Source organism: Talpa occidentalis, unplaced genomic scaffold, assembly GCF_014898055.3.
Source record: "Talpa occidentalis isolate TD23 unplaced genomic scaffold, MPIMG_talOcc4v2.1, whole genome shotgun sequence".
NCBI lineage: Eukaryota > Metazoa > Chordata > Mammalia > Eulipotyphla > Talpidae > Talpa > Talpa occidentalis.
The window spans coordinates 142756901-142769467 of record NW_026555331.1 but is presented as its reverse complement, the minus strand read 5'-3'; the positions used below and the strand labels follow the sequence as shown (position 1 = coordinate 142769467).

General features: G+C 39.2%; 1 protein-coding gene across 5 annotated transcripts in view; it reads right to left on the bottom strand.

Moving 5' to 3' along the window:
• CALD1 (caldesmon 1) overlaps positions 1 to 12567 on the bottom strand; it is a 170521-nt gene that overhangs the window by 73932 nt on the left and 84022 nt on the right. The gene's annotated exons all lie outside the window — the stretch shown is intronic.

Here is a 12567-nt window from a genome sequence, read left to right as displayed (position 1 = left end):
CAGCTTTAGAACAGTAAAATAGTGCTTGGGAATAGAGATTTAACAACAGTTTCTTGAAGGAATGGTTCTGGGTGCACATCCTAAAACCTTGGCTCTGGTCTAGTATAAAAAAATAATCTATACCTTATATAATTCCAGGAAAGAAGTGTGTCTAGGAGGATGTGATTTCTACCCAGAGGAAACGGAAACCAGACCATAGTAATATACTTTTGAATGCAGATTTGTTGTACATAGATACAATTAAACTGTGAAGGAAATTAAGAAACTACCACGGGGACTCTAAAGATATAGCTCCAGTGTGGGGGAAAAGATCAAATCTTCAAAGGAAGCATGTTAGAACATATGCCACAGAATTTTCCATGTGTATCACTCTAGTTCAAAGTATCGAAATATTTCCACAACCATAAATTTATTTGCTGGTGTCCACTTTACGCATATGGATATTCAATTTACACATGGCTTTTATAGCTGGAATCAAATCCGGTTTTTACCAGTGATACCATATAAACTCTAAATGAATATTGATTTCTGTCTTGGGGGGAAGGTCAGAGCTGGATTGAAGCATATATTTGTTTCTATCTCTCTAGAAATAGTCCATTGTGTGTTTTGATGCTTTGCCTTAGTGTTCATTATTTACTTTATATAAATGACAAGTTAATTACAAATATTTTGTAATTAACTTATCACACATGAAGCAGGATGTGATTATGCTATACATTACCTATACATAGATGAATATAGACATAGACTCTTGTTTATTCTTTGTTCATCTGTACATGCCTTTGATCACCAAATAAATTATAACCTTTTTTGCTCATAGGGATATTTCTAAAACTTATTCTATAACCTACAATAATGTAAGGCATGAACAGATGCCCAATAAATGTTTGTTGTTCGTTTGCTCTTTGGGTTGAAAAGGGACAACAGTGAAGAGTGGAGCTGCACAGAGGGTCAGTTGGCTGGTCCCCCCAGAATCCATGGAGTCAACTTTTGGGGAGTATCCATCATGTACAAGATCTAGAAGCTCTGCTGCACCAGACACTGGATCTTGGAATTTCTCAGACGTAAAAAGTCTCAGCGAGACTGATAGACACAGAAGAGGCTGATATGTACATCAGAATGCCAATTAATGCTAATTAATGCTAGTGAAGTAAGATAGCATGGATGACCTCCCTCTTCAGTGCATGGAGAGATGTTATTTCCCAGCCAGGGCAACCCTCCACCCCCAAGCCAGAATGTCAGGAAATATCATTGTCACCTAGGACTGTTTCATGAGTGTGGTGGCAGAGCAAAGGGTGGTGAAATCATCATGGAGATTATTTCCTGCAAGCCAAGGAGACACATGAAACACCTGCCTCATGTTACAAAACTGAACAAACACTAAGATTTATCTTATCTATGCCCAGGGTCAACCCTGGCTTTAGATTTAACATCCATGCAGATCTCTTCCATTGGTCCATCAGATTTTCTAACCCCATAGATGATCAAGACCTTGATCTTGTACTTCCCATCTCTAGAAATTTCAGAAATAGACATTTGTTGGTGACACTGCCCATGTATGGTATTCTGTTAGAACAGCCCAAACTGAGGAAGGCAATAGATTACAATTAGACTTCACTTGCTTACACCTGTCAAATGCAATTTAAATCTTATGTGCTGGGCCTCCCCTGGTGGTGCAGGCGGTTGAGCACCGTGCTGTGAAAGCAGCTGCTTCTGCAGTGTGGGTTTGATCCCAGCCGGCCAGCGAGGGTCCCACATGGTGCAGCAGATCTCTCCTGTCTCCCCCGCTGCTCCCCTCAGCGGTGTATTTTGTCAGTCTGCCTGTTCTGTTCCTGGCTCTGTCTCTGGTGAATCCTCTCACGCTCCCGCGGATCTGGCCTGTACCCTGGTTCATGCATAAATAAATAAATATTTAAAAATAAATAAATCTTATGTGCTGAATTTATTAAACGTGTTCTTTTGTTGAATTCTTGGGTGACTTTTTATTTTTTAAAGATTTATTTATTCATTCATTCATTCATTCATTTATTTATACAAGCACTGGGTACAGTCAGAAGTGTGGGAGGGTGAGAGAATTCACCAGAGCCAGAGCGGGGAACAGAACAGGCAGACTAACGAAATACACTGCTGAGGGGAGCAGAGGGCGCGGCAGGAGAGGTCTGCGCGCCATGTGGGACCCTCGCCTGGTGGCCGGGGATTGAACCAGCGCTGCAGAGGCTGCGGGCAGCTTCGCAGCCCAGCTGCTCAACCGCCGCGCCACCGGGGAGGCCCTCTTGGGTGCCTTTATGGTGGCGGTCTGATAGTGGAGATTAGAAATAAACTATGAGAAGCTTTTCAACTGTAGGAGCTTGTTTCACTTTGAAGTTATTGAGCAATGAAATCAAGCTATTATTAGGACCAAGACAAGAAAAGCAAATGCAACTCTTTTTTGCTTACTAATTTCTAGACTAGAAGCAGGACTTTTACTGAAAACATTTAATAAAAAAGTCAGATTCATTTTTCTCATTTAAAAGCCAAAGCCATCTGGAAAACTTATTAATTTTAAGACCTCATGAAGACAACAAAGAAAATATAATAGATGATACTTTTACAAAGAGTAGCAGTCACTTCAAATTTAAAAGCCAGTGCTCTGAAATACCCATTCAGCTTTCTGAAATATGTTACAAAGCTGAGAGGGCTGATGTAATCTGAGATTCTCCTAGGTATTTTAGAATTCTGAGTCTTTCTAGGATAGCTTAAAATTATCTTTCCTTCTGACTCTTTCCCAGTGGATCAAAGAATTAAAAATAAAATTAAATGTTACAATTCTGAGACTGTTCTATAGTGCCTCCGGGTCTATGTGTTCTGGGTGTTCCAGTTCACTGACTTTATTTAATTACACATTTTATATTAACAAATCTTATAGTTAAGAAAAATCAATGCCTATTGTAGAATGTGTTGTAGCAAAGTCAATACTGACTGAATTCATCCGAACCTTAGAGTTGACTAATAGTTATTTATAAACACTCCCCCGCTTTCTAGCAAATAGTTCTTTTGGGGGTGTATGAACCACTTACAAAAACAAAAAATGCTCCACTTCACTGAAAACAAAATTAATCCTCCATATCTTGTTTAAAATGTCTGGAGTTGTAATGTAGTTCTTCATTCATTTTTTTCCCTTTTTCTTGGTTCATTACTACATTCCAATACTAGAAAACAATCCACTATTAAGAATCGAAACTTTAGATCCGACTTTTGTATTAAACACTCTGTTTCAGAAAGAGCATTGATAAATACTACCTTGATTTGGCGTAATCCCTTATCTGCTTCTGCCCGTCCTCCTGGGATTTAATGAAGACAGTTACTCCTCTGGACCATAAATGTGTGCCTTCATTACAGAAATTTGAAATTATACAGTTTGCTCATTGTTGTTGGATTCCCCAGGGTTTGCTGTAAACCCTGTACTTTGACAATTATCTGGTCTTCCAATAGATGATAACTGCAAATAATCCTAAGGGTTGGAGCAGTAAATAAGCCAAAGGGAATTGACTCTTCCCACATTGATATCATTTGCCTCCACAATGCAGCGAAGTAAGCGTAATGGTCAAAATTGCATGATATAAAAGTTCAATTATCTTTAATAATCACAGAAACACATGAGATGAGTTTCACATATCTAGAGAAAAAGAGACGGACTCAAAATCCCCGTGGCTCAGCACAAGAGGGAGTGCGCCCGAAGGAAGCTATGGGTGGAGCTAGGGCATGGGGAATATCACAAAGTTCACTAACATTTCTATGCCCCCATAAACACCTTAGTGAATTGAGCAGAGTTCTGCCTTGGTGCACAAATATGAATGGAAGTATCTGTTCATTTATTTCTTCAACATTCTAATGGTCATTGGGGGAAATTAAAATGGGTAAGATGTTGTTTCTGATATAGTATTGCTTTCAATTTGGGAGGGGGAAACAGATGTGAACAAGCACATAAAACAGGTAGTAGTAGTTAGTATACATAAAAAGGGATATGGGAGACCCAAGGTGGGAAATCAGTCACTTTGGGGACCTCTGGCAAGGTTTTACCCAAAGGATGACTGTTGGGTTGGTTCTTCAAGTAATGGTTTGCCAGTTCCCAGAGGCTTGGGAAGGAAAAGGCATAGAATTCCTCCAAGCTTGAGGACCTTTGCCAACATAGATGCAAAACCAGAACAACAGCAGGGTTTGATTCTGTGAGGGATAAAGTCGTCATTTAAAATTTTCTGAATTTGCTCCACCATTTACAACTTACAAGGAAGGGAATAGAAGGAAGCTAAAATGGCTTTGCTTCTTCCACTGTGCAGCTGAGGTTCTAAGACATTTCTGGAAGTGACAGCCTCTAGGGAAAGTGACAGGTGACATCTGATAGCATTTGCTCTGTTTCTGATTTTTGAAAACCTAGATGCCCAAGGTCCAGCCAGATAGCCTAAGATAATGAAGAGTGTGAAGATTCTTGTGCGCACAGTTTATGGCTAGAATAGAACTTGCAACTTCACAGAGTTAACCAGGAGTGAATCCAGTTAAAATGGATTTTATAGGTGCTTCCACATGACAAACAATAGTCATGTGTATGTCCCTTTACACTTTTGATGACATTTGTGATATTTCCTTTAATTTTTCTCAGCCATCCTGAGATGCATTAGTTCTGTTTCCCAGATAAGAAAGCTCCTATCTTCACTCTTTCTTTTACTGTTGATCTAACACTGTTTTTTTTTTTTTTTTCCTTTCAGAGTCAGAGGCAGCTGCATCAATTGGCCACAGCATGATGCAGAGGACAAGCACCAGGGCTGATGGAAGCAACAAGGCTTCTGACTCGACCCTGTCCACAAACCCCTGGACATACTGCTTAGCAAGTTGGGGCCCAGCTATCTGTATTGCCACCTTTTCAGGGAAGGTGGGTGCAAGAGTCTTCTTTTATGACCACACAGTGTGGTAGCACACATTGATTTCAGACAGAGTTCTTCTGGAAACCAAGCCCCCCAGTTTTCTGGGAACCAACCCCCTGGTGAAAGGTATGCCCCCCCACCCCGAAGAATGCTCTACCATAGCTCTGACAAATGCTACAATGAGGTAAAACTTATATTCATGTGTCTGAGATGTCTGGCACCTAGAAATTTAAGGATTGGGGACTTCTATGCTGCTTCAGTCTTGAGGTGTACACAAACCCCACTCCATTTAGTTCAGAAACTGCTGGGTATGTGTGGTAATGGTCCTCCCTGGGTTGCTGGATATACTGCAAGGATGCTGGCTCAGAGAACATACATGTTGTTGGGAAGTTTGACTTTCATGGATAGGAAGAGTCACCGGCTTTTTCAGGGAAGAATGTTTAGGCATCAACTCTGTATCACCATTTTGTCCAAGGCTCCTTAACAGTAGTTTCTTACTCCTCTTCTTCATCAAGGAAAGGGAAATGGTGAGTGAATATTTAATGCCTCACATCTGCCCCACTAAAAAAGCATCAAGATTTACACAACAGTTTTGATTAAAGAAACAGAAGGCCTGAGCAGGGAGGGAGAGGGAGAGGCCATCTCTTGGAGTTGCAACAGCGCCTTGGGAAAGATGCCTGTAATTATACCTGCTGAGGCTTCTTGTCTTCCAACCAGCATGATAACCCATCATCTCATCCTGCTCGTCTGTTTGTTCACTTCCTGTTCAGTTATTTTCCATATAAGTCTCTCAAGTTCCCCAGAAAGACCTGCCAACAGTGCAAGGTTTTCTGTGGGAATCAAAAATGGGTTGGCGGCTGTTATTCTAAGTAGGCACAGTGGAGCTACTAGCTCCAGAAATAAAGAACTCTTTCATAACCGAGTTGCTGGTGCTGGCCCTGGGAGTCATCGAGCTTTCATTTGGAGAGCCCCCAAAGTCTGCAAAATTCCCAGTGGACAGTAAGACCCAGGTTAGTCTTAGGAAAATAAAAAGCACAGATTGAGCAATCTCCTGGAAGTGATCAGCTGGAGTCCTAAATGGTACAGGAAAGTGGAAGCCCACGAAGATGTACATGGATAGCTGCTGTACACCCACAATGGAAAATATGAACATCGGAAGAATTTCCTATTCTAAACAATGTGTGGTTTAAAATACACTCTCTGGAGACTCTCCTGAATGTACAGGCTTTTGGCTGCTATTTATAGTGGCTGATGTGTACTTTACTAAGATTTTTATTCCAACAAAGGAACTGTATGTGATGTAGGGACTTATTAAAATGGAAAATAAGGCCTTGTATTTCAACTTAATCAATTGGTAGTAGCCTCAAATGTAATGTCAGATGTCACCGATCTAGACTAGCTGGACAGAACATTTGAAAAAATGTTCAGGTATATCTGGTACCTTCCACTAAGCTAATAAAACATTAGAAACTTGTTTAAAAATTGCATAAGTAAAAGGGCCTCTCTGGTGGTGCAGGTGGTTGAGCACCACACTGTGAAGCTGTTCGCAGCCTCTGCAGCGTGGGTTCGATCCCGGCCGGCTGGCAAGAATCCCACATGGCATGGCAGACCTCTCCTGTTTCGCCCGCTGCTCCCCTCAGCAGTGTGTTTCATCAGTCTGCCTGCTCTGTTCCCCGCTCTGTCTCTGGTGAGTCCTCTCACCCTCCCGTGCATCTGGCCTGTACCCCAGCACTTGTATAGATAAAATAAATCTTAAAAAAAAATTGCATAACTAAAAATGATTTATAATTAGTCACTTTAGCCTTCATTGTAAGTGAATGTTCCTGATGTTCTTTTAAAAGTTTTAAAGAGGTGTACTCACAAGTATTTAAAAACTAAGCCAGAATGTAGCTGACCTATTTAACACATTAATCAAATCCTTCATTCATAAACAGTTGTTATACTTTACTGCAATCCCAGAACAAATGGCAAAATGTAAAATGGAGGCAGGTGAATTAATGAAGATTTATGATTGACTAAAAATTGTGTTTCCAACTGTTGATGGATATTACTTATTAGATAGCAAACTAGTAAAAAGAACTGATTTTATTCCCAAAGCTTGTACATCCTTCTTCTCTAACCTCATTCACAGATGAATGAGAATCCACGAACACAGCCACTATTTCATTTCAACATGCTCAAGTGTCACACCCAATGGTACTTGTAACACTGCTAAGGACCTTTGGGATAATAACTATCAGAACTTCCCCAGAAGACTTCAAAGCAGTTGAAATCTATTTACCTCGATGAAGAATTTAGAATAGTCTTTAATCATTCCCATCTGCCATTCCTACCTGGTCAAATGATGGTGACAAATGCCGATCTCTTACACCTGCGTCACCCTCGAAGGAACCATCAAGCAGAATAAATATCTTCCACATACATATGTGATAGCCTTCATTACATTTTGATTTTGATGGCATTCTTTGTTGCTAGAACTCCCCTCCAAAGTTGTCAGGCTTAGACAGCCTATGGGCTCCATTGACCCTGAGAATTTGGAAAGGCAAACTAGTCCTTTTAGACAACAGTGGACTTAACACCTTCACCAGAGTCCAGAGAGAACTTTAGAATGCCTGCAATCACCTAAATTCACATTATCTAATTTAGACTTTTATTTTCAAATAAATGAATTATTTAGTATACTAGTAACCTTTGTGGAGAAAGGGGCAAGAGGGTGGGATTGGAGAGGGTCTGCAGTGAGTATTGGTAGTATTGGAAATGATTTAGTTCTTCAGCTGAGTGATAAGTTTATAGAGTATGCATTATGATGGCTTACAACTTCTGTCTAGATCACATAATGTCTGTACGTAATAAATTTTCATAATCAACATGAATAGTCACTAATTTAGAATAAGATGATTAAAATTATTTTGTAAAAATTAGGCCCATAACTTTCTTCTACTATTAGTATAATATTTCCATATATTGTTGAGAGACTTCTGTTTACTGCTTTACTAGTATTGAAACCATAGATGATATAATAGGAGAAAAGAAATGATAATTCCACAAGGCAAAAAAAATTTCCAAGTATCATTCATTGAATATTAGCTATACAAATTATTGGGGTAATGACCTTGATAAGTTAGATGCCAGACTATCCTGAATCTTTATCTTGATTTCTAACCCATGGGGGAAATGAAAGAAGACTTACATATAAGGAGGTATAAGATTTCTTCTCTGCATGGAGACTTCCTATCCATAATTCTATCACTTTCTAGGTGGTAGCTAAAAGAGAATAGAACAGAGTAGAGACTAAACATCAAACTGACTGGAGGCCTAAGGGCTATGCCCCATATTTAGTGATGCAGAACCCCCAGATGGTAGCTGCCAAGAGGTCTCCTTTCCTGGGAGATAACTCCAGAGAGGACCTTCCTGATAGCAACTTCCTTGCCATGCTCTCCATCCAGCCAAAACCAGCTGTGATAGGCAATAATTACTGGCACCAATCATATATTCACATATATAAATATGATATATATATGCATCATGTCTCAATCTACATAGCGTGTATGTTATATCTATCTGTCTATCTATCTATCTATCTATCTATCTATCTATCTATCTATCTATCTATCTATCTATCCATCCATCCATCTATCTATATCAACCAATCATCCAGTGTTTTACAACCTATGTGAAACCTTATGAGGAAGAACTATTAATAGGATATGGGCTTAGAGAAGTCAAATATAGTTATCTTGGTAAGTCATAGGTTTCAAACCAAATTCTACATGATCTGGCTTTCTAGAAGGTGTCAAGTCTTTATTCCACCCCAAATGTGCTCCACCCTCCCCAATAGATAGTAGCAATAAAGGCAAAATGTGAAATCATTGTAAGGAATCAAATCAGTTCTTATCTCTTTCACATTTACAGAGAAAAATCCTTAGATGAGTTTGGATTGCTAAAATGAAATTGGTAAAAATGGAGAAATCCTTCATAATAACTTCATATCATAATGAACTTTTGTTTAAAGAAATCTTGCCAAGACAATACATACCAAATAAAAGACTTCCAAAATTGATGGCAAATAGGGTTCTGTTCACAAAATCACTATTGTTCTTTTTTCCTTCTTGACTCAAAAGGCAAAATTTGACTCCTGGTTTCTAATAAATGTTTTATTCTGCCTATCTACTTACCTTGTTTTTCAACTAACTTACTCTGAAGTAATCGGATTTGATGTCCATTAATTTAGAAATAATATCCATAATGATTTTTAAATTAAAAAAAATCCTACATGTGATACATTACAGTATATCCTTTTTCCTACTCAAAAGCTATGGCATTTTGTACAGATAGCAAAATTCGGGTGGTTCCATTTATTCACAGATCTGTACTGTGCAAGAGACTTGCCTCAGCTTAGCTGGATGACCTTGAGGAGGTCAACATCCTCAGACTAATGTTTCCTCATATGTAAAATGAAACTTTTCAAGTTCATGAGATCAGGGATTCTTGGCCCTGAGTTCACGGGCCCCTAGGAGGTCTGTGGATGGAGGTCCATGACACCACTGAAGGTAAACGCCAAGTTTTTGGGTGCACATATGCATTTTTCTTGGAGGAGGGTTGATAGCTTTCATCAGAGACTCAAAATAGTGTGTGGTCCAAAAATGAAAAAGTAACATTCCACTGCAGAAGATGATCTATGAGGTTAGTGACAGCCAAAAGCTTTTGTGAGTGATAATGTGACTAAGTCCTTGTCCTAATGGTGAATACAGTCTTATTGGGAAGAATCTAGAGAAAAGCCAAGCACAGTTAGACCAACAGCTTTCTTTGGCTTGGGGGGTGGGGAACCTGATTTTTGTTGCTATTTTTCTGTGAAATGGGAGATTTTTTTGAGGGCAAACAAAACAATGTGTAGACACAGTTGCCATATAACTGTTGCCATAAAACTGCTTTAAATGATTTCCCCCCATCTTCGGGAATTAGTTTAGTGTTGTAGAGATGATGGACCTTCAGCCAAGACAACCAGTTGTATGTGAGAAATCCCGTTGATTCATCTGTTACAGTAGAGAGGTTTTAAGATTTGGGGTTGGCAGAAACTGATGGTGCTCCCTGGCTGTGTGAAGTTGGACATGCTGCCTAACCTTTGAAAGTCACAGATTCCTCAACTGTTAAACAGGAACAATCATTTCCAAGCCTGCCATAGATTGAATGTTGGTGTCTCCCCAGAGTTCATAAGTTGAAAACTAACCAAGGGGATGGTGTTAGGAGGAAGGAGCAGCCTTTGATGAACAGGTCATGAGAGTGGGAGCCTGATGAATGGGGTTAGTGCCCTTTATGAGAGAGACTCCAGACAGCTTACTGGCCCTTTCTGCCACATGAGGATACAGTGAAGATGTGGCATCTGAGAATCACGACGTGAATCCTCATGAGATTCTGAGTCTGCCAATACCTTGATGTTGGCCTTCCGAGACCCCAGAACTGTGAGAAGTGATTTTTTGTTGTTTTTAATCCATCCCACCTTTGGTATTCTGTTGTAACAACTTGAAGAGACTAGGAAAGGTTTTGGGGGTTGTTTTGGCAATTAAATGATAGAAGGTATATAAAATGCCTCGCCTGTGCTGGCACTTGGTTAATGCTAAACAAATGATAGTTCCCTTCCCTTTCTAACATTAGATGAAAAATTTGGTACTTTTTTTTTCCACTTGAGAACTATTTTTGCTAAATCAAATTCCTCAGATAAAATTCTGGGTTATATTTCATAGACTGTATTTAAAATTTTGATTTAAACTTTCAAGGTCACAGTGCTAAGCTTTGTGAATAATAGTGTGTGTGTGTGTGTGTGTGTGAATGTGTTATAAACGTTGATTGGTCATGCTATTAAATCATGTAAAAGAGTTTCACTGACATAATTCCGGGAGGGGACAACACAGACTCAGTGGATTTTCAAAAATTGTTTGTTTTTCTAGTGTAGTAAAAATATTTACTTTTAAATGTGTAATCATTAAGATATTTCAGAGGCCCATAAAAATGTATGAACAATGACAACAACAAGAATGTTTTCATTCCCATTATTTATGTCTGTGAGTCCCTGAATGTGATAACACAACTCTACAATAGGGGCCTTTCTTCTGTCTAGAAAGTGGGGCTCACATTGGGTGTGGAAAGCAAGGGGTGGAAATGTAATGAGTTCTTGTCTGGAGACGTGAGAGAGCTCCTTGTTGTAAAATGGAGCCCAGCACCCAGAAAGCATGTCAGATTAAAGATAAAGGATAAAACATCACTGCAACATTCTCAGAGAGACACCAAAATTCAACATCTTTTTTGCTAGATGTATAGGAAGAGCTCAACTTGAATTGGTATTTACTTTTTTAGCTAAGACAATGCAATCCTCCCTCAGACCTTGTTGCCTATCACATCTGCTTGCTTATAACTCTTCATTCGATTGCAAATTCCTTCTCTTCATCTTGCCCAGGGCTCTTGTATCCTCTGAGATGTGTACAAAGAAAACCCTGTGTTTTTTATTTTGTTCTGATTTATGGTAATTATAAAATGTATCTTCAATTCTTGGTGGGTTGCAGAGAATAAAATTAGATAATAGTAACCACGGGGATGCTTATTGAATAACAGTCAAGAAATAACTCAATAAATAATAATTATCTAATAAATGCTAGATGATTAGTACTATGCAATATTTTATTTTTTATTTCCTTTTAGCCCTATAAGAGGGATATTATTACTTCTAAATTCTTTTAAATCCTTATTTTTTAAAGATGAGGAAACAGAAGATTCAAAAGACTGAATAATTTGTAATGTTATAGAGTTAATAAGTAGCAGACCTTGGATTTGATAGCATGCTCTCCAATGCTAACACCCATGTCCTCAACTATAGGGCCATCCTTCCTTCCACTGTATGCTTTGATGTTCTTTTCTTTGTGTAGAGATATCTATGCAGTCAGTCCATCTTTACTGGATACACAGGAAACTGGTTGGTGCTTAGTAAGTATTTGTTGGGTAGAAGTATTTGCTCTACAGACTTTCAGGAGAATTTGGTAACCCATTACTGGAAAGAATAAGAGTAAGTTCCACTGAGTCCCAATGTTGCCTACAAGCCTTCAATGCCCACTCAATGCTGGCATGCCATCCTCTTCCTGGTTCTCCCCATACCCTTAATATTGTTTTTTTTTGTTTGTTTGTTTCCTTGGATGATTTCCATTAAGTCTTTATGAGCTCTCACCCTCTATACACTTCCTTTCTTGGCACTACCCCTGCCATCCACCTTCAGTTTTGTGTTATCACCACGATATTGGGTGTGCCCAAAATTAGCTCTTTAATAATATTTTCTCTTCCTTTTTGAACAAAGATTGAAATTTTCTATCTCCAAAATACCGGGAGGGAATCTTCATGGGGATGATTTTCTACCTGAAATCAAACACTCCCCACACACTCACCCAAGAATGAAATCTTTCCCCATCTGGGGCAATGGAGAGATATTCCTTCTAGCTCCTCAGACCTACCTTCTTTGAAATTACCTTTGGATTTCTCCCTCTCCTGACAGGTTTGACAATTCTCCCTCCATCTAAAGACTCTCATGGAAATGATCTTCATTTCCATATTTGCTGCCCTGATTCAGGATCTCATTTCTGTATACACAATACTAGTTCTCTCAGCATGGGTGTCCCTCACTCCAGTC